This window comes from Cherax quadricarinatus, chromosome 63 (genome assembly GCF_038502225.1).
Source record: "Cherax quadricarinatus isolate ZL_2023a chromosome 63, ASM3850222v1, whole genome shotgun sequence".
In the NCBI taxonomy this organism is placed as follows: domain Eukaryota; kingdom Metazoa; phylum Arthropoda; class Malacostraca; order Decapoda; family Parastacidae; genus Cherax; species Cherax quadricarinatus.
Window position 1 is genome coordinate 13,627,177 of NC_091354.1, and position 23,266 is coordinate 13,650,442.

Consider the following 23,266-nt stretch of genomic DNA (forward strand, 5'->3'; position numbering starts at 1 on the left):
TTAAAGGCCTGAATGACGACTTAAAGGCCTTAATGACGACTTAAAGGCCTGAATGACGACTTAAAGGCCTGAATGACGACTTAAAGGCCTGAATGACGACTTAAAGGCCTGAATGACGACTTAAAGGCCTGAATGACGACTTAAAGGCCTGAATGACGACTTAAAGGCCTGAATGACGACTTAAAGGCCTGAATGATGATTATAGGCATGAATGTAATTTTTTAAAGATTTAAATGTTGATCTTAAAAGACTTGAACTTGTGGCTTACTTGACCAACTAGCCTGTTGCTGCTAGCGGCTTACAAGCAGAGACAGTCATAACAGCCTGGGTGATCACGCACTTTCAGTAGCCATTCAGATTCCTCTGGAAAACATCTGCCTCTGCTTCATCAACATTTCTAATTTCTGGCGTGCCCATGGTAGCACCCATGGCAGTGATCATGGTAGCACCCATGGCAGTGATCATGGTAGCACCCATGGCAGTGATCATGGTAGCACCCATGGCAGTGATCATGGTAGCACCCATGGCACTGATCATGGTAGCACCCATGGCAGTGATCATGGTAGCACCCATGGCACTGATCATGGTAGCACCCATGGCAGTGATCATGGTAGCACCCATGGCAGTGATCATGGTAGCACCCATGGCAGTGATCATGGTAGCACCCATGGCACTGATCATGGTAGCACCCATGGCAGTGATCATGGTAGCACCCATGACAGTGATCATGGTAGCACCCATGACAGTGATCATGGTAGCACCCATGGCAGTGATCATGGTAGCACCCATGGCACTGATCATGGTAGCACCCATGACAGTGATCATGGTAGCACCCATGGCAGTGATCATGGTAGCACCCATGGCACTGATCATGGTAGCACCCATGGCACTGATCATGGTAGCACCCATGGCAGTGATCATGGTAGCACCCATGACAGTGATCATGGTAGCACCCATGGCAGTGATCATGGTAGCACCCATGGCAGTGATCATGGTAGCACCCATGGCACTGATCATGGTAGCACCCATGGCAGTGATCATGGTAGCACCCATGGCAGTGATCATGGTAGCACCCATGGCAGTGATCATGGTAGCACCCATGGCACTGATCATGGTAGCACCCATGACAGTGATCATGGTAGCACCCATGGCAGTGATCATGGTAGCACCCATGGCAGTGATCATGGTAGCACCCATGGCACTGATCATGGTAGCACCCATGGCAGTGATCATGGTAGCACCCATGGCACTGATCATGGTAGCACCCATGGCACTGATCATGGTAGCACCCATGGCAGTGATCATGGTAGCACCCATGGCAGTGATCATGGTAGCACCCATGGCAGTGATCATGGTAGCACCCATGGCACTGATCATGGTAGCACCCATGGCACTGATCATGGTAGCACCCATGGCACTGATCATGGTAGCACCCATGGCACTGATCATGGTAGCACCCATGGCACTGATCATGGTAGCACCCATGGCACTGATCATGGTAGCACCCATGGCAGTGATCATGGTAGCACCCATGGCAGTGATCATGGTAGCACCCATGGCAGTGATCATGGTAGCACCCATGGCAGTGATCATGGTAGCACCCATGGCAGTGATCATGGTAGCACCCATGGCACTGATCATGGTAGCACCCATGGCACTGATCATGGTAGCACCCATGGCACTGATCATGGTAGCACCCATGGCACTGATCATGGTAGCACCCATGGCACTGATCATGGTAGCACCCATGGCAGTGATCATGGTAGCACCCATGGCAGTGATCATGGTAGCACCCATGGCAGTGATCATGGTAGCACCCATGGTACTGATCATGGTAGCACCCATGGCACTGATCATGGTAGCACCCATGGCACTGATCATGGTAGCACCCATGGCAGTGATCATGGTAGCACCCATGGCACTGATCATGGTAGTACCCATGGCACTGATCATGGTAGCACCCATGGCACTGATCATGGTAGCACCCATGGCAGTGATTATGGTAGCACCCATGGCAGTGATCATGGTAGCACACATGGCACTGATCATGGTAGCACCCATGGCACTGATCATGGTAGCATCTATGGCAGTGATCATGGTAGCACCCATGGCACTGATCATGGTAGCATCCATGGCACTGATCATGGTAGCACCCATGGCACTGATCATGGTAGCACCCATGGCAGTGATCATGGTAGCACCCATGGCACTGATCATGGTAGCACCCATGACAGTGATCATGGTAGCACCCATGGCAGTGATCATGGTAGCACCCATGGCACTGATCATGGTAGCACCCATGGCAGTGATCATGGTAGCACCCATGGCAGTGATCATGGTAGCACCCATGGCAGTGATCATGGTAGCACCCATGGCAGTGATCATGGCAGCACCCATGGCAGTGATCATGGCAGCACCCATGGCAGTGATCATGGTAGCACCCATGGCAGTGATCATGGTAGCACCCATGGCAGTGATCATGGTAGCACCCATGGCAGTGATCATGGCAGCACCCATGGCAGTGATCATGGCAGCACCCATGGCAGTGATCATGGTAGTCCTCTTGCTTCTGCTGGGTTTATTCGTCACTCTTACAGTTCTCACACCCGTTATTCCACACTTTCTCTCATAGTTCTCACACCCGTTATTCCACACTTTCTCTCATAGTTCTCGCACCCGTTATTCCACACTTTCTCTCATAGTTCTCACACCCGTTATTCCACACTTTCTCTCATAGTTCTCACACCCGTTATTCCACACTTTCTCTCATAGTTCTCACACCCGTTATTGCACACTTTCTCTCACAGTTCTCACACCCGTTATTCCACACTTTCTCTCATAGTTCTCACACCCGTTATTCCACACTTTCTCTCATAGTTCTCACATCCGTTATTCTACACTTTCTCTCATAGTTCTCACATCCGTTATTCTACATTTGTTCCCATATCTCATACACTAACAAGTTGTAATGCAGCACTTCCGATGCTTTACTCACTGTAGCGAGAAGTAAACAATCTCTGAGGGGCCTCAGCTCTGCTATCTCTCCTGCCCTGTAAGACGGTATGAGCAGCACAGTGTGGCGGGGTATGTGGTGCCCGGCTTGAGTCGGCACATTCAAGGGAAGGTGAGCAGGTGGAAGAAGTTAATTCCGGTGAGAATGGTATATGAGGTAAGATGGAAAATATGGCATGACTGTACCATGATGAGACGGAGAAGGAAAGATGCTGGAGGTGTGGGGAGAAGAGATGCTGGAGGTGTGGGGGAAGATGCTGGATGTGTGGGGGAAGAGGCTAGAGGTGTGGGAAGAAGAGATGCTGGAGGTGTGGGGGAGATGCTGGAGGTGTGTGGAGAAGAGATGCTGGGGATGTGGAGAGAAGAGATGCTGGAGGTGTGGGGAGAAGAAATGCTGGAGGAAATGCAAGGGGTTGGGAGGGAACTCGAGTGACACGTAATATCTAGCAAGATGGAGGGAGGTCGTGCACAGAGCGAGGGAGTAGCCCATTCTCCATCTTAAACAGCGAGAGTGGATATACCAACTCTCTAAGGAAGCATACATCTCATGCTGCCATACGAAGCCTCCCTTTGTATTATTTCCTTACATACGTTAAATATATGTAAATATGGTTAATATTGATTAACCAAACCTTAAGCAACAAATATTTAATTTTTGAACACTTTGGAACAACCAGAAATCAAAGAACTGCAATGCACAGTAAAACACGTATCCAATTAGGAGAGGTTCTGATGACCTGAGTCATCACAATCTATGACACTAGAAACACTTAATGTTGTCACCAAAAAAGTACCAAGTTCTGTTTAAACATTTTTCAGTTTCAGAGTACCTCCTGTCCATGCTTGTTGGGTCATGATGACCAAAAGTGAGTAACTGAGTGAATTTAGGCCTACTCCTCATAATGATTTATACTGATAAAACTCTACACATAGTGAATAATATAATAAGGTGCGAAGTGTCTTTGATACCCTTCTGGGCAATATCTGTCATCCTACCTTCCTTCAAACAGCTCCTGATCAATCGGTTTGAATGTGGCTAATGTTGTAGCGCATGCGGCCAACAGCAACAGCTGGACTGATCATGCCCTCGGCCAGAAGGCCTGGTTCAAGACTGTAAAGGGGTGATCTTCCTGAGCCAGCAACACGTGGGAGAGAACACATCTCACTAAAACACAGTGAATAGTCAACAGTGCAGACATAACAATACAATCAAAACAGTAGGAATACAAAAGAAGTGACACAAACAGTAAGGGCACAATGGCAACAGAATAGCAGTTGCAGCACAACAGTAAGGTGACAACAGTAAGAGCAGCAACAGTAGTGTGGCGGAGCAGCAGCTGGAGTTAGTCTTCCTGGACTGACCCAGTAATGATGCAATATATAACTTGTGGGGCCCCACTCCCCCCTCCTTGTCCTCCTCCCCCTCACCCACTCCATCACCCCCCCCCCTCCTCTTCCTCTTCATCCATTCCACCTCAAACTCCATCTCCTACGGTCCCCACTTCTCCCCCCCCTCTCTCACCCCCCCCCCTCCCCGCCCATCAGTAACAGCTGGTAATAAACAAACAAGTGCAGCAACCCTGGCTGGGAGCACCAACATAAATATGCACAAGGAACACAACTAATATCTCAGCTTAATAAACAGTAAAGCTTGTCGCAGCTTAAAGTATATTAACTATGCTTAACAAACAACAAAGCATGTCGCAGCTTAAAATATATCGACATTACGATACGACTGTGTACAATATCTTAACATTACGACTGTGTACAATATCTTAACATTACGACTGTGTACAATATCTTAACATTACGACTGTGTACAATATCTTAACATTACGACTGTGTACAATATCTTAACATTACGACTGTGTACAATATCTTAACATTACGACTGTGTGTACAATGTGTGTACAATATCTTAACATTACGACTTTATACAATATCTTAACATTACGACTGTGTACAATATCTTAACATTACGACTGTGTACAATATCTTAACATTACGACTGTGTACAATATCTTAACATTACGACTGTGTACAATATCTTAACATTACGACTGTGTACAATATCTTAACATTACGACTGTGTACAATATCTTAACATTACGACTGTGTACAATATCTTAACATTACGACTGTGTACAATAAGAGACACTTGTATGTAAAAATTAACAGGTTGAAAGTCATATTTTTAATGAATGAAGTTACAATAATTAATATTATTAACAGGAAATGTTTAATTGCATATATAAACCGAACAAATATTAACTTAAATATAATTAAATAAAAATATAATAGAAAATGAACACAAAAGTTTGTTACTAAAGCAGAGGTTCTGCTTGTTATACTGAACTACCAGCAGACCAGACTACTAGCAGATGTTCTGCTTGTTATACTGAACTACCAGCAGACCAGACTACTAGCAGATGTTCTGCTTGTTATACTGAACTACCAGCAGACCAGAATACTAGCAGATGTTCTGCTTGTTATACTGAACTACCAGCAGACCAGAATACTAGCAGATGTTCTGCTTGTTATACTGAACTACCAGCAGACCAGAATACTAGCAGATGTTCTGCTTGTTATACTGAACTACCAGCAGACCAGAAAACTAGCAGATGTTCTGCTTGTTATACTGAACTACCAGCAGACCAGAATACTAGCAGATGTTCTGCTTGTTATACTGAACTACCAGCAGACCAGACTACTAGCAGATGTTCTGCTTGTTATACTGAACTACCAGCAGACCAGAATACTAGCAGAGGTTCTGCTTGTTATACTGAACTACCAGCAGACCAGACTACTAGCAGATGTTCTGCTTGTTATACTGAACTACCAGCAGACCAGAATACTAGCAGATGTTCTGCTTGTTATACTGAACTACCAGCAGACCAGAATACTAGCAGATGTTCTGCTTGTTATACTGAACTACCAGCAGACCAGACCACTAGCAGATGTTCTGCTTGTTATACTGAACTACCAACAGACCAGACCACTAGCAGATGTTCTGCTTGTTATACTGAACTACCAATAGACCAGAATACTAGCAGAGGTTCTGCTTGTTATACTGAGCTACCAGCAGACCAGAATACTAGCAGAGGTTCTGCTTGTTATACTGAGCTACCAGCAGACCAGAATACTAGCAGATGTTCTGCTTGTTATACTGAACTACCAACAGACCAGACCACTAGCAGAGGTTCTGCTTGTTATACTGAACTACCAGCAGACCAGAATACTAGCAGATGTTCTGCTTGTTATACTGAACTACCAGCAGACCAGAATACTAGCAGATGTTCTGCTTGTTATACTGAACTACCAGCAGACCAGACTACTAGCAGATGTTCTGCTTGTTATACTGAACTACCAACAGATCAGACCACTAGCAGAGGTTGTTTGTTATATTGAACTACCAGCAGACCAGACTACTAGCAGATGTTCTGCTTGTTATACTGAACTACCAGCAGACCAGACCACTAGCAGAGGTTCTGCTTGTTATACTGAACTACCAGCAGACCAGACTACTAGCAGAGGTTCTGCTTGTTATACTGAACTACCAGCTGACCAGACTACTAGCGTAGGTTCTGCTTGTTATACTGAACTACCAGCAGACCAGACTACTAGCAGATGTTCTGCTTGTTATATTGAACTACCAGCAGACCAGACTACTAGCAGAGGTTCTGCTTGTTATACTGAACTACCAGCAGACCAGACTACTAGCAGAGGTTCTGCTTGTTATACTGAACTACCAGCAGACAAGACCACTAGCAGAGGTTGTTATATTGAACTACCAGCAGACCAGACCACTAGCAGATGTTCTGCTTGTTATACTGAACTACCAGCAGACCAGACCACTAGCAGAGGTTCTGCTTGTTATACTGAACTACCAGCAGACCAGAATACTAGCAGATGTTCTGCTTGTTATACTGAACTACCAGCAGACCAGAATACTAGCAGATGTTCTGCTTGTTATACTGAACTACCAGCAGACCAGACCACTAGCAGATGTTCTGCTTGTTATACTGAACTACCAACAGACCTGAATACTAGCAGAGGTTCTGGTTGTTATACTGAACTACCAGCAGACCAGACCACTAGCAGATGTTCTGCTTGTTATACTGAACTACCAACAGACCAGAATACTAGCAGAGGTTCTGCTTGTTATACTGAGCTACCAGCAGACCAGAATACTAGCAGATGTTCTGCTTGTTATACTGAACTACCAACAGACCAGACCACTAGCAGAGGTTGTTTGTTATATTGAACTACCAGCAGACCAGACTACTAGCAGATGTTCTGCTTGTTATACTGAACTACCAGCAGACCAGACCACTAGCAGAGGTTCTGCTTGTTATACTGAACTACCAGCAGACCAGACTACTAGCAGAGGTTCTGCTTGTTATATTGAACTACCAGCAGACCAGACTACTAGCAGAGGTTCTGCTTGTTATACTGAACTACCAGCAGACCAGACCACTAGCAGAGGTTCTGCTTGTTATACTGAACTACCAGCAGACCAGACTACTAGCAGAGGTTCTGCTTGTTATACTGAACTACCAGCTGACCAGACTACTAGCGTAGGTTCTGCTTGTTATACTGAACTACCAGCAGACCAGACTACTAGCAGATGTTCTGCTTGTTATATTGAACTACCAGCAGACCAGACTACTAGCAGAGGTTCTGCTTGTTTTACTGAACTACCAGCAGACCAGACTACTAGCAGAGGTTCTGCTTGTTATACTGAACTACCAGCAGACCAGACCACTAGCAGAGGTTATATTGAACTACCAGCAGACCAGACCACTAGCAGATGTTCTGCTTGTTATACTGAACTACCAGCAGACCAGACCACTAGCAGAGGTTCTGCTTGTTATACTGAACTACCAGCAGACCAGAATACTAGCAGATGTTCTGCTTGTTATACTGAACTACCAGCAGACCAGAATACTAACAGATGTTCTGCTTGTTATACTGAACTACCAGCAGACCAGAATACTAGCAGATGTTCTGCTTGTTATACTGAACTACCAGCAGACCAGACCACTAGCAGATGTTCTGCTTGTTATACTGAACTACCAACAGACCTGAATACTAGCAGAGGTTCTGCTTGTTATACTGAACTACCAGCAGACCAGACTACTAGCAGAGGTTCTGCTTGTTATACTGAACTACCAGCTGACCAGACTACTAGCGTAGGTTCTGCTTGTTATACTGAACTACCAGCAGACCAGACTACTAGCAGATGTTCTGCTTGTTATATTGAACTACCAGCAGACCAGACTACTAGCAGAGGTTCTGCTTGTTTTACTGAACTACCAGCAGACCAGACTACTAGCAGAGGTTCTGCTTGTTATACTGAACTACCAGCAGACCAGACCACTAGCAGAGGTTATATTGAACTACCAGCAGACCAGACCACTAGCAGATGTTCTGCTTGTTATACTGAACTACCAGCAGACCAGACCACTAGCAGAGGTTCTGCTTGTTATACTGAACTACCAGCAGACCAGAATACTAGCAGATGTTCTGCTTGTTATACTGAACTACCAGCAGACCAGAATACTAGCAGATGTTCTGCTTGTTATACTGAACTACCAGCAGACCAGAATACTAGCAGATGTTCTGCTTGTTATACTGAACTACCAGCAGACCAGACCACTAGCAAATGTTCTGCTTGTTATACTGAACTACCAACATTCCTGAATACTAGCAGAGGTTCTGCTTGTTATACTGAACTACCAGCAGACCAGAATACTAGCAGATGTTCTGCTTGTTATACTGAACTACCAACAGACCAGACCACTAGCAGATGTTCTGCTTGTTATACTGAACTACCAACAGACCAGAATACTAGCAGAGGTTCTGCTTGTTATACTGAGCTACCAGCAGACCAGAATACTAGCAGATGTTCTGCTTGTTATACTGAACTACCAACAGACCAGACCACTAGCAGAGGTTCTGCTTGTTATACTGAACTACCAGCAGACCAGAATACTAGCAGATGTTCTGCTTGTTATACTGAACTACCAGCAGACCAGAATACTAGCAGATGTTCTGCTTGTTATACTGAACTACCAGCAGACCAGAATACTAGCAGATGTTCTGGTTGTTATACTGAACTACCAACAGACCAGACCACTAGCAGAGGTTGTTATATTGAACTACCAGCAGACCAGACTACTAGCAGATGTTCTGCTTGTTATACTGAACTACCAGCAGACCAGACCACTAGCAGAGGTTCTGCTTGTTATACTGAACTACCAGCAGACCAGACTACTAGCAGAGGTTCTGTTTGTTATATTGAACTACCAGCAGACCAGACTACTAGCAGAGGTTCTGCTTGTTATACTGAACTACCAGCAGACCAGACCACTAGCAGAGGTTCTGCTTGTTATACTGAACTACCAGCAGACCAGACTACTAGCAGAGGTTCTGCTTGTTATACTGAACTACCAGCTGACCAGACTACTAGCGTAGGTTCTGCTTGTTATACTGAACTACCAGCAGACCAGACTACTAGCAGATGTTCTGCTTGTTATATTGAACTACCAGCAGACCAGACTACTAGCAGAGGTTCTGCTTGTTATACTGAACTACCAGCAGACCAGACTACTAGCAGAGGTTCTGCTTGTTATACTGAACTACCAGCAGACCAGACCACTAGCAGAGGTTGTTATATTGAACTACCAGCAGACCAGAATACTAGCAGATGTTCTGCTTGTTATACTGAACTACCAACAAACCAGATCACTAGCAGATGTTCTGCTTGTTATACTGAACTACCAACAGACCACAATACTAGCAGAGGTTCTGCTTGTTATACTGAACTACCAGCAGACCAGACCACTAGCAGAGGTTCTGCTTGTTATACTGAACTACCAGCAGACCAGAATGCTAGCAGATGTTCTGCTTGTTATACTGAACTACCAGCAGACCAAACCACTAGCAGAGGTTCTGCTTGTTATATTGAACTACCAGCAGACCAGGCTACTAGCAGAGGTTCTGCTTGTTATACTGAACTATCAGCAGACCAGACTACTAGCAGAGGTTCTGCTTGTTATACTGAACTACCAGCAGACCAGACTACTAGCAGAGGTTCTGCTTGCTATACTGAACTACCAGCAGACCAGACTACTAGCAGAGGTTCTGCTTGTTATACTGAACTACCAGCAGACCACACTACTAGCAAAGGTTCTGCTGGCTATACTGAACTACCAGCAGACCATATTAGCAGAGGTTCTGCTTGTTATACTGAACTACCAGCAGACCAGACTAGTAGCACAGGTCCTGCTGGCCACACTGTACTAACAACAGACAAGAATATAAGGCTAGAACAACTCTAGAAACAGCCAGTAGTGAGCTAGTTGTTAGTTCCTAGACAGTGTCACCCTGCCAGTAGTGAGCAATGATCTCATCATCAAATGTGATCACGGAATATTACACACAAAATGAGCTCCATAAGCATAACCGGGAATGTAAGAAATTGAATTTTCAACTTCCTGACGGATTAAACATAGAGTAGTAGTAAATAGAGCAAATTCCATCATTAGCGAAGTAAAAACTTCAGTCTTGGCTCCTCTACTGTTTCTTATCTTCATATCAGACACAAATAAAAACACCGGTCACAGTTTTGTTTCAGTTGCAGATGGTACTAAAATAAGCATTAAAGTCACCTCAGTAGGTTGTCCACTGGGCAGTAGAAAACATGATGCTCAATAATGATAAGTTTCAGCAGCTTAGGTAGGAAATGAATGAAGAACTCGAAATGAACACTGTACGAAACTCAAGACGATCATCAAATAGAAGTAAAGAAACACGTGAAAGACCTGGGAGTAATTATATTAATTGACCTTTCTTTCAAAGAACACAATACAGATGTGACGTCGGGTGGATAATGAGAACTTTCAAAACTAAGGAAATATTATACTAATGGTGACACTTTTCAAATCACTTGTGCTCTCTCACTTAGAATATTATTCATTGTTGACAGCTTCATTCAGGGGAGGAGAAATATCAGAGCTAGAACAGATACAGAGATTATTTACAGCCCATATAAGCCAATAAAGCAAGGGAAGTGCAAAATAAACAGTAAAAAGCAAAGGAGCCGTAGGTACAACAAGAGAACATTGTATCAACATCCGCGGCCCCAGACTGTTCAACAACTGGCGTGGAAGTCTTCAAGAGGAAACTGGACAAATACCTCCACCTAGTGCCGGATCAACCAGGCTGTCATGGATATGCGGGCCAGCGGGCCGCCACCAACAACAGCCAAGTTGAGGAAGCACCCACCAAACAAGCCTGGCCCAAGGCCGGGCTTCAGGAGTAGAAAAACCTTTGGAAACTCATCAAATATATAAAGGTAGAGGTACTGCAAGTAGCTCCTGGAGGTACACCTTATTCTGGGTTCCTTTATTAAAATAATGTTAATTACTGGAATACATAACAGAGTTGGCATGAACAACCTCTGTCACCCACACTGATAACTAACACATGACCAGAACCAGCCAGGAGCCAGCCAGCCACACCCAGACATGTGACTAGAACCAGCCAGGAGCCAGCCAGCCACACCCAGACATGTGACTATTACCAGCCAGGCAGAGCCAGACATGTGACTAGAACCAGCCAGGCAGAGCCAGACATGTGACTATAACCAGCCAGGCAGAGCCAGACATGTGACTATAACCAGCCAGGCAGAGCCAGACATGTGACTAGAACCAGCCAGGCAGAGCCAGACATGTGACTAGAACCAGCCAGGCAGAGCCAGACATGTGACTAGAACCAGCCAGGCAGAGCCAGACATGTGACTAGAACCAGCCAGGCAGAGCCAGACATGTGACTAGAACCAGCCAGGCAGAGCCAGACATGTGACTATAACCAGCCAGCCAGGCAGAGCCAGACATGTGACTAGAACCAGCCAGGCAGAGCCAGACATGTGACTATAACCAGCCAGGCAGAGCCAGACATGTGACTATAACCAGCCAGGCAGAGCCAGACATGTGACTATAACCAGCCAGGCAGGCAGAGCCAGACATGTGACTAGAACCAGCCAGGCAGAGCCAGACATGTGACTAGAACCAGCCAGGCAGAGCCAGACATGTGACTATAACCAGCCAGGCAGGCAGAGCCAGACATGTGACTATAACCAGCCAGGCAGAGCCAGACATGTGACTAGAACCAGCCAGAAGCCAGCCAGCCACACCCAGACATGTGACTATTACCAGCCAGGCAGAGCCAGACATGTGACTAGAACCAGCCAGGCAGAGCCAGACATGTGACTATAACCAGCCAGGCAGAGCCAGACATGTGACTATAACCAGCCAGGCAGAGCCAGACATGTGACTAGAACCAGCCAGGCAGAGCCAGACATGTGACTAGAACCAGCCAGGCAGAGCCAGACATGTGACTAGAACCAGCCAGGCAGAGCCAGACATGTGACTAGAACCAGCCAGGCAGAGCCAGACATGTGACTAGAACCAGCCAGGCAGAGCCAGACATGTGACTATAACCAGCCAGCCAGGCAGAGCCAGACATGTGACTAGAACCAGCCAGGCAGAGCCAGACATGTGACTATAACCAGCCAGGCAGAGCCATACATGTGACTATAACCAGCCAGGCAGAGCCAGACATGTGACTATAACCAGCCAGGCAGGCAGAGCCAGACATGTGACTAGAACCAGCCAGGCAGAGCCAGACATGTGACTAGAACCAGCCAGGCAGAGCCAGACATGTGACTATAACCAGCCAGGCAGGCAGAGCCAGACATGTGACTAGAACCAGCCAGGCAGAGCCAGACATGTGACTATAACCAGCCAGGCAGAGCCAGACATGTGACTAGAACCAGCCATATTACCACAGGATCCGGGCAGAGCCAGACATGTGACTATAACCAGCCAGCCAGGCAGAGCCAGACATGTGACTATTACCAGCCAGGCAGAGCCAGACATGTGACTATAACCAGCCAGGCAGAGCCAGACATGTGACTAGAACCAGCCATATTACCACAGGATCCGGGCAGAGCCAGACATGTGACTATAACCAGCCAGCCAGGCAGAGCCAGACATGTGACTATTACCAGCCAGGCAGAGCCAGACATGTGACTATAACCAGCCAGGCAGAGCCAGACATGTGACTAGAACCAGCCATATTACCACAGGATCCGGGCAGAGCCAGACATGTGACTATAACCAGCCAGCCAGGCAGAGCCAGACATGTGACTATAACCAGCCAGGCAGGCAGAGCCAGACATGTGACTATAACCAGCCAGCCAGGCAGAGCCAGACATGTGACTATTACCAGCCAGGCAGAGCCAGACATGCGACTATAACCAGCCAGGCAGAGCCAGACATGTGACTAGAACCAGCCATATTACCACAGGATCCGGGCAGAGCCAGACACACGAGCAGAAGCAGTCACACACATGAACTGAGCCAGTTAGTCAGACTTATGAGGTGTGTGGCTCCAGGGCAACAAACAGCTTCCCGCAGACATTATAGAGAGCAAAGTTGAGGTGAGAGATTACAAGAAAACAGAGACAAGCAGAGAAAGACATGATAAAGATGGTAACGATAGAGATGAAAAGAAAGACATAAATGATAATGACGAGAGAGAGAAGCAGAGAAAGGCATAATAAATGTGACGAGAGAAAAACAGAGAAAGGCATGATAAGGAAGACATGAAATAAGAGAATCCAACTTAAAGTTATGTTGAAGATGATAATGAGAATAAAATGATGAAGCGAAGGCAAGAGAGAGAGAGAGAGAGAGAGAGAGAGAGAGAGAGAGAGAGAGAGAGAGAGAGAGAGAGAGAGAGAGAGAGAGAGAGAGAGAGAGAGAGAGAGAGAGAGAGAGAGAGAGAGAGAGCTGACGGACGGGTGATTTAGGGAGAAAATAATGAGAGGGAGGGGAGAGGAAACCTAAGGAAGGATGGCAGAGAGTGACACCAAGTAGGACAGGAAGGAAGAGGAGAAGAGGCAAGAATAAGGTAGCGAGGCATAAAGAAAGAGGAGGGAGAACCAGTAAGGGAGAGACGGAAGTTTCAACAAGCCGATCGCTGTATGACTCTTGCAGATTTAGCGCTTCTTTTTTATTATAAGAATCAACAAGCCGAGAAGTGTCTAAGGGAGGAATGTGTAAAGACGGAGAGAAAGTTATGAAGGGAGTAATTTGTGAAGTTAGGAGTAGTGAAACGTATATTACAGACACCAAGTGAGGGAGACAGTAAGGGAGGGTAGCAGGGAGACAGTAAGGGAGGGTAGCAGGGAGACAGTAAGGGAAGGTAGCAGGGAGACAGTAAGGGAAGGTAGCAGGGAGACAGTAAGGGAAGGTAGCAGGGAGACAGTAAGGGAAGGTAGCAGGGAGACAGTAAGGGAAGGTAGCAGGGAGACAATAAGGGAAGGTAGCAGGGAGACAGTAAGGGAAGGTAGCAGGGAGACAATAAGGGAAGGTAGCAGGGAGACAATAAGGGAAGGTAGCAGGGAGACAGTAAGGGAAGGTAGCAGAGAGACAGTAAGGGAAGGTAGCAGGGAGACAATAAGGGAAGGTAGCAGGGAGACAGTAAGGGAAGGTAGCAGAGAGACAGTAAGGGAAGGTAGCAGGGAGACAATAAGGAAAGGTAGCAGGGAGACAAAAAGAGAAGGTAGCAGGGAGACAGTAAGGGAAGGTAGCAGGGAGACAATAAGAGAAGGTAGCAGGGAGACAGTAAGGGAAGGTAGCAGGGAGACAATAAGGGAAGGTAGCAGGGAGACAATAAGGGAAGGTAGCAGGGAGACAATAAGAGAAGGTAGCAGGGAGACAATAAGGGAAGGTAGCAGGGAGACAATAAGGGAAGGTAGCAGGGAGACAATAAGGGAAGGTAGCAGAGAGACAATAAGGGAAGGTAGCAGGGAGACAATAAGGGAAGGTAGCAGGGAGACAATAAGGGAAGGTAGCAGAGAGACAATAAGGGAAGGTAGCAGGGAGACAATAAGGGAAGGTAGCAGGGAGACAATAAGGGAAGGTAGCAGAGAGACAATAAGAGAAGGTAGCAGGGAGACAATAAGAGAAGGTAGCAGGGAGACAATAAGGGAAGGTAGCAGAGAGACAATAAGAGAAAGTAGCAGGGAGACAATAAGGAAAGGTAGCAGGGAGACAATAAGGGAAGGCAGCAGGGAGAAAATAAGGGAAGGTAGCAGGGAGACAAAAAGGGAAGGCAGTAGGGAGACAATAAGAGAAGGCAGCAGGGAGACAATGAGGGAAGGCAGCAGGGAGACAATAAGGGAAGGTAGCAGAGAGACAATAAGAGAAGGTAGCAGGGAGACAATAAGGGAAGGTAGCAGGGAGATAAGGGAAGGTAGCAGGGAGACAATAAGGGAAGGTAGCAGAGACAAGAGAAGGCAGCAGGGAGACAATAAGAAAAGGCAGCAGGGAGACAATAAAGGAAGGCAGTAGGGAGACAGCAGGGGAAGGTAGCAGCGAGACAATAAGGGAAGGCAGCAGGGAGACAATAAGGGAAGGCAGCAGAGACAATAAGAGAAGGCAGCAGGGAGACAATAAGGGAAGGCAGCAGGGAGACAATAAGGGAATGCAGCAGGGAGACAATAAGGGAAGGTAGCAGGGAAACAATAAGGGAAGATAGCAGAGACAAAAGAAGGCAGCAGGGAGACAATAAGGGAAGGCAGCTGGGAGACAATAAGGGAAGGTAGCAGAGACAAGAGAAGGCAGCTGGGAGACAATAAGGGAAGGCAGCTGGGAGACAATAAGGGAAGGCAGCTGGGAGACAATAAGGGAAGGCAGCAGGGAGACAATAGGGGAAGGCAGCTGAGAGACAATAAGGGAAGGCAGCTGGGAGACCATAAGGGAGGGCAGCAGGGAGATAATAAGTGAAGGCAGAAGGGAGACAATAAGGGAAGGCAGCTGGGAGACAATATGGGAAGGCAGCTGGGAGACAATAAGGGAAGGCAGCTGGGAGACAATAAGGGAAGGCAGCTGGGAGACAATAAGGGAAGGCAGCAGGGAGACAATAAGGGAAGGCAGCAGGGAGACAATAAGGGAAGGTAACAGAAACAAGAGAAAGCAGCAGGGAGACAATAAGGGAAGGTAGCAGAAACAAGAGAAGGCAGCAGGGAGACAATAAGGGAAGGCAGCAGGGAGACAATAAGGGAAGGCAGCAGGGAGACAATAAGGGAAGGCGGGAGACAATAAGGGAATGCAGCAGGGAGACAATATAGGAATGCAGCAGGGAGACAAGGGAAGGCAGCAGGGAGACAATAAGGGAAGGCAGCAGGGAGACAATAAGGGAAGGCAGCAGGGAGACAATAAGGGAATGCAGCAGGGAGACAATAATGGAAGGCAGCAGGGAAACAATAAGGGAAGATAGCAGAGACAAGAGAAGGCAGCAGGGAGACAATAAGGGAAGGCAGCTGGGAGACAATAAGGGAAGGTAGCAGAGACAAGAGAAGGCAGCTGGGAGACAATAAGGGAAGGCAGCTGGGAGACAATAAGGGAAGGCAGCTGGGAGACAATAAGGGAAGGCAGCAGGGAGACAATAGGAGAAGACAGCTGGGAGACAATAAGGGAAGGCAGCTGGGAGACAATAAGGGAAGGCAGCTGGGAGACAATAAGGGAAGGCAGCAGGGGGACAATAAGGGAAGGCAGCTGGGAGACCATAAGGGAGGGCAGCAGGGAGATAATAAGGGAAGGCAGAAGGGAGACAATAAGGGAAGGCAGCTGGGAGACAATAAGGGAAGGCAGCTGGGAGACAATAAGGGAAGGCAGCTGGGAGACAATAAGGGAAGGCAGCTGGGAGACAATAAGGGAAGGCAGCAGGGAGACAATAAGGGAAGGCAGCAGGGAGACAATAAGGGAAGGTAGCAGAAACAAGAGAAGGCAGCAGGGAGACAAGGGAAGGTAGCAGAAACAAGAGAATGCAGCAGGGAGACAATAAGGGAAGGCAGCAGGGAGACAATAAGGGAAGGCAGCAGGGAGACAATAAGGGAAGGCAGCAGGGAGACAATAAGGGAATGCAGCTGGGAGACAATAAGGGAAGGCAGCAGGGAGACAAGGGAAGGCAGCAATAAGGGAAGGCAGGGAGACAATAAGGGAAGGCAGCAGGGAGACAATAAGGGAAGGCAGCAGGGAGACAATAAGGGAAGGCAGCAGGGAGACAATAAGGGAATGCAGCAGGGAGACAATAAGGGAAGGCAGCAGGGAGACAAGGGAAGGCAGCAGGGAGACAATAAGGGAAGGCAGCAGGGAGACAATAAGGGAAGGCAGCAGGGAGACAATAAGGGAAGGCAGCAGGGAGACAATAAGGGAAGGCAGCAGGGAGACAATAAGGGAAGGCAGCAGGGAGACAATAAGGGAAGGCAGCAGGGAGACAATAAGGGAAGGCAGCAGAGAGACAATAAGGGAAGGCAGCAGAGAGACAATAAGGGAAGGCAGCAGAGACAAGAGAAGGCAGCAGGGAGACAATAAAGGAAGGCAGCAGAGACAATAAGGGAAGGCAGCAGGGAGACAATAAGAGAAGGCAGCAGGGAGACAATAAGGAAAGGCAGCAGAGACATATTAAGAAAGGCAGCAGAGTGTGAGGAAATCCCTTAGTACCTTCCTTCCCTCAATACCTTCCTTCCCTCCCTTAATACCTTCCTTCCCTCCCTTAATACCTTCCTTCCCTCCCTTAATACCTTCCTTCCCTCCCTTAATACCTTCCTTCCCTCCCTTAATACCTTCTCTCCCTCCCTTAATACGTTCCCTCCCTCCCTTAATACGTTCCCTCCCTCCTTTAAGGGAGGGAGGTAGGAAGAAGGAAGAGTGTATCAAACAAGACAGTCACTGGTAACACTGTTTAGCTTGCCAGCTTCACCCAGTCTAATGTGATTTAAATTTCCCAGTTTGCTCGTTCTGAGTCATCCCAGGTGGGATGGATGGGGGTGATGGGGAGGGTGAAGGTGATGGGGAGGATGAAGGTGATGGGGAGGGTGAAGGTGATGGGAAGAATGAAGGTGATGGGGAGGGTGAAGGTGATGGGAAGAATGAAGGTGATAGGGAGGGTGCAGGTGATGGGGAGGGTGAAGGTGGTGATGAGGATGGGAGGTGATGGGGAGGATGGAGGTGATGGGGAGGATGGAGGTGATGGGGAGGATGAAGGTAATGGGGAAGGATGGGGTGATGAGAGGATGTGAGGTGATGGGGAGGATGAGGGGGTAATGGGGAGGATGGGTGGTGATGGAGAGGAAGGTCAGTGAGGAGGAGGAAGGTCAGTGATGGAAAAAGTCCGTGATGCCAAGGTCAGTGATGGGAAGGCCAATGATGGGAAGGCCAATGATGGGAAGGGCGAGGAAGATCAGTGATGGGAAGGCAGGGCGAGGAAGATCAGTGATGCGAAGGAAGGTTAATGATGGGAAGGGCGAGGAAGGTCAGTGATGGGAAGGAAGGGCGAGGAAGATCAGTGATGCAAAGGAAGGTTAATGATGGGAAGGGCGAGGAAGGTCAATGATGGGAAGGAAGGTTAATGATGGGAAGTGATGGGAAGGAAGGGCGAGGAAAATCAGTGATGCGAAGGAAGGTTAATGATGGGAAGGGCGAAAGGTCAGTGATGGGAAGGAAGATTAATGATGGGAAGGAAGGGCGAGGAAGGTCAGTGATGGGGAGGAAGATTAATGATGGGAAGGAAGGGCGAGGAAGGTCAGTGATGGGGAGGAAGATTAATGATGGGAAGGAAAGGCGAGGAAGGTCAGTGATGCGAAGGAAGATTAATGATGGGAAGGAAGGGCGAGGAAGGTCAGTGATGCGAAGGAAGGTTAATGATGGGAAGGGCGAGGAAGATGAGAGATGCGAAGGAAGGGCGAGGAAGGTCAGAGATGCGGAGGAAGTGCGAGGAAGGTCAGTGATGCGAAGGAAGGTTAATGATGGGAAGGAAGGGCGAGGAAGGTCAGTGATGGGAAGGAAGGTTAATGATGGGAAGGGCGAGGAAGGTCAGTGATGGGAAGGAAGGACGAGGAAGGTCAGTGATGGGAAGGAAGGACGAGGAAGGTCAGTGATGGGAAGGAAGGGCGAGGAAGGTCAGTGATGCGAAGGAAGGTTAATGATGGGAAGGGCGAGGAAGGTCAGTGATGGGAAGGAAGGGCGAGGAAGGTCAGTGATGCGAAGGAAGATCAATGCTGGGAAGGGCGAGGAAGGTCAGTGATGGGGATGGTCAGTGACAGGAAGAGAGAGGAGGGTGTGATGAGGAGGAAGGTCAGCGATGGGAAGGGCGAGGAAGGTCAGTGATGGGGAGATGATGCTGGTGGTGGTGAAAGAGGAAGAGGACGGTATGGTTATGGGGATGGAAGAGATGAAGGGGTAGTGATGGAGCAATATTAAGATGGTAAACTAAGGAAGTATTACACAGGCACCAACATGAAACACTAAGAAGGCAGCAACAGATAACAATCCGAAGGCAGCAACAGAAAACACTCGGAAGAAGGCAGCAACAGGAAACACTCGGAAGAAGGCAGCAACAGGAAACACTCGGAAGAAGGCAGCAACAGGAAACACTCGGAAGAAGGCAGCAACAGGAAACACTCGGAAGAAGGCAGCAACAGGAAACACTCGGAAGAAGGCAGCAACAGGAAACACTCGGAAGAAGGCAGCAACAGGAAACACTCGGAAGAAGGCAGCAACAGGAAACACTCGGAAGGCAGCAGCAACAGCAAACACTCGGAAGAAGACAGCAACAGCAAACACTCGGAAGAAGACAGCAACAGGAAACACTCGGAAGAAGACAGCAACAGGAAACACTCGGAAGAAGGCAGCAACAGGAAACACTCGGAAGAAGGCAGCAACAGGAAACACTCGGAAGAAGGCAGCAACAGGAAACACTCGGAAGAAGGCAGCAACAGGAAACACTCGGAAGAAGGCAGCAACAGGAAACACTCGGAAGAAGGCAGCAACAGGAAACACTCGGAAGAAGACAGCAACAGGAAACACTCGGAAGAAGGCAGCAACAGGAAACACTCGGAAGAAGGCAGCAACAGGAAACACTCGGAAGAAGGCAGCAACAGGAAACACTCGGAAGAAGACAGCAACAGGAAACACTCGGAAGAAGACAGCAACAGGAAACACTCGGAAGAAGGCAGCAACAGGAAACACTCGGAAGAAGGCAGCAACAGGAAACACTCGGAAGAAGGCAGCAACAGGAAACACTCGGAAGAAGGCAACAACAGGAAACACTCAGAAGAAGGCAGCAACAGGAAACACTCGGAAGAAGGTAGCAACAGGAAACACTCGGAAGAAGGTAGCAACAGGAAACACTCAGAAGAAGGCAGCAACAGGAAACACTCGGAAGAAGGAAGCAACAGGAAACACTCGGAAGAAGGCAGCAACAGGAAACACTCGGAAGAAGGTAGCAACAGGAAACACTCGGAAGAAGGCAGCAACAGGAAACACTCGGAAGAAGGCAGCAACAGGAAACACTCAGAAGAAGGCAGCAACAGGAAACACTCGGAAGAAGGCAGCAACAGGAAACACTCAGAAGAAGGCAGCAACAGGAAACACTCGGAAGAAGGCAGCAACAGGAAACACTCGGAAGAAGGTAGCAACAGGAAACACTCGGAAGAAGGCAGCAACAGGAAACACTCGGAAGAAGGCAGCAACAGGAAACACTCAGAAGAAGGCAGCAACAGGAAACACTCGGAAGAAGGTAGCAACAGGAAACACTCGGAAGAAGGCAGCAACAGGAAACACTCGGAAGAAGGCAGCAACAGGAAACACTCGGAAGAAGGCAGCAACAGGAAACACTCGGAAGAAGGCATCAATAGGACACACCAAGAAGGTAGCAACAGAAAAAACTAAGGCAGCAACAGGGAACATTAAGAAGACAGCAACAGCAAATACTAAGAAGGCAGCACAGGAAACACTAGAAAGACAGTAACAGAAAACACGAGGAAGAATGCAACAACAGGAAATACTAAGAAGGTAGCAACACGAAACACTAGGAAGGCGGATCCAAGTGTTGCTCTCCTGCTGCCTTCCTTCCCCACCGCCTTCCTAGTGTTTCGTGAAGGAAGGCAGCAGGAGAGCAACACTTGGATGGCAGCTGGTGGGAGAAGGAAGGCAACACATGGGTGGCAGATGGTGGGGGGAAGGAAGGCAGCAGAAGAGCAACACTTGGAGGGCAGCTGGTGGAAAAAGCAGCAGCAGCATGAGAGGCAACACTTGGATGGCAGCTGGTGGAGAAGGAAGGCAGCAGCAGGAAGAGAGTAATACTTGGAAGACAGCTGGCGGGGAAGGAAGGCAGGAGCAGGAGAGGCAACACTTGGAAGACAGCTGGTGGGGAAGGAAGGCAGGAGGAGGAGGAGGAGGAGAGGCAACACTTGGATGGCAGCTAGTGGAAGGCAGCAGCAGGAGGAGAGTAATACTCGGAAGACAACTGGCGGAGAAGGAAGGCAGCAGCAGGAGAGGCAACACTTGGAAGACAGCTGGTGAGGAAGGAAGGCAGGAGGAGGAGGAGGAGGAGGAGAGGCAACACTTGGATGGCAGCTAGTGGAAGGCAGCAGCAGGAGGAGAGTAATACTCGGAAGACAGCTGGCGGAGAAGGAAGGCAGCAGCAGGAGAGGCAACACTTGGATGGCAGCTGGTGGGGAAGGAAGGCAGCCGTGGTTTATGACCCTGTTACACTTGAGGGTAATGGTAGTGTAAATGCTGCTTACACCACAGTAGCAGGGGATAAAATCTTCACGAAATCCCTGCCAACCCTCGTGACCCGAGAGTGTTTCATGTGTTGCTGGGTGTTTCAAGTGTTACTGGGTGTTTCATGTGTTGCTGGGTGTTTCATGCATTGCTGGGTATTTCACGTGTTGCTGAGTGTTTCATGTGTTGCTAGGCGTTTCATGTGTTGCTGGGTGTTTCATGTGTTGCTGGGCGTTTCATATGTTGCTGGGTGTTTCATGTGTTGCTGAGTGTTTAATGTGTTGCTGGGTGTTTCACCTGATGCTACAGAGTGCTTCACCTACGGATGCTGGGTATTTCAACTGATGCTGAGTGTTTCGTCCAATAATGCTATAGTAGTCCTGGTTTCTTCTGAGCGGTCTCTGCGGCTGAGCGGTCTCCCACGGAGCAGTCTCCTCTCAGTGGTCTCCTCTTAGCGGTCTCCTCCTCTCAGCTGTCTCGCGCCCGCACGCCCCGCAGCGCCCTTGCCGACCCGCGCCCGCCCTCGCGCCCGCCCCCGCCTTCTGCAGCGCCTTCTGAAGCGTCGTCCGGATCGCCCACACACCCCGAATTTTTTCTGATTTTTTTTTGTTTCATTTTCTTGTGCTCTCCATCTCCTCGGATCAAATTTTTGAGGTTCCCCCTCCCACTTTCACCCCATCCCAATTTTTTTCGAATTTTTTTTTTTTAATTTCATTTTCTTATGATCTCCTCAGATCAACACCCTCCCCCCACACCTCCCACCACCCACTTCTACCCTCTATGTCCAAGTATTTCTCCTCCACTTCCATGGATCAAGTTTTTCTCGATATCAAATAATACAAAGACTCCATCTCCGTGGATCAAGTTTTTTGGATTCCCCCCTCTGGGAGTAAGCATTCAAATGAACTCCCCCTATGGGGCATGGTACTTTCTCTTACTACAGGTCTAAACAAGTGTGACGTCACCCCGCCTGTGTTTACTCGGCGGTTAGTGACGTCACGTGATGACCTCACACACACAGGCTGAATCTTGTCGACTTCCCCCTATGTCAGTGACGTCACGTGATGACCTCACACACACAGGCTGAATCTTGTCGACCAAACATTAACTTAAAATACAGGATAACACTAATACACAATATTTTCATTTATTTATTTATTATACGACCAATACATTTCATATACATTTCTGGAAATACAACAAAAAAATACAAATTCATTGAAAAAAAGGTACAATTCATTGACTAAAATCAACATATTTTTCTCTTGAAGAAATTCTGTGCATTTTGTTCTGGATCTTCTTCGTCGTCACCATCTCAGTATTACACATTTCATATACAACATAGGGAAAACATTACACATTTTCACTCTTAACCCAGGATAACCCAAATAATTTCACATTTTTTTTTTCGTTAATACCCACAACAATCAACAATTTCTTTACAAAATACAACAAAAGATTCACTCTCTTCAAGTCTAGACATTTTTCTCGTTTTAACTGTTTCATCAGAAAAAGTCTGGCGAATCTTATCTGACCGATCTCAGATAACATCTCAGGTCACTCCCCCACGAAGTAACCTTCTCTCTCTCCTTACCCCTTCTCCCCACCCC

At 47.8% G+C, this 23,266-nt stretch overlaps 1 protein-coding gene across 1 annotated transcript in view; it reads right to left on the reverse strand.

Moving 5' to 3' along the window:
* Positions 1–23,266, reverse strand: part of Ehbp1 (Eps15 homology domain containing protein-binding protein 1) — a 488,549-nt gene that overhangs the window by 200,228 nt on the left and 265,055 nt on the right. The gene's annotated exons all lie outside the window — the stretch shown is intronic.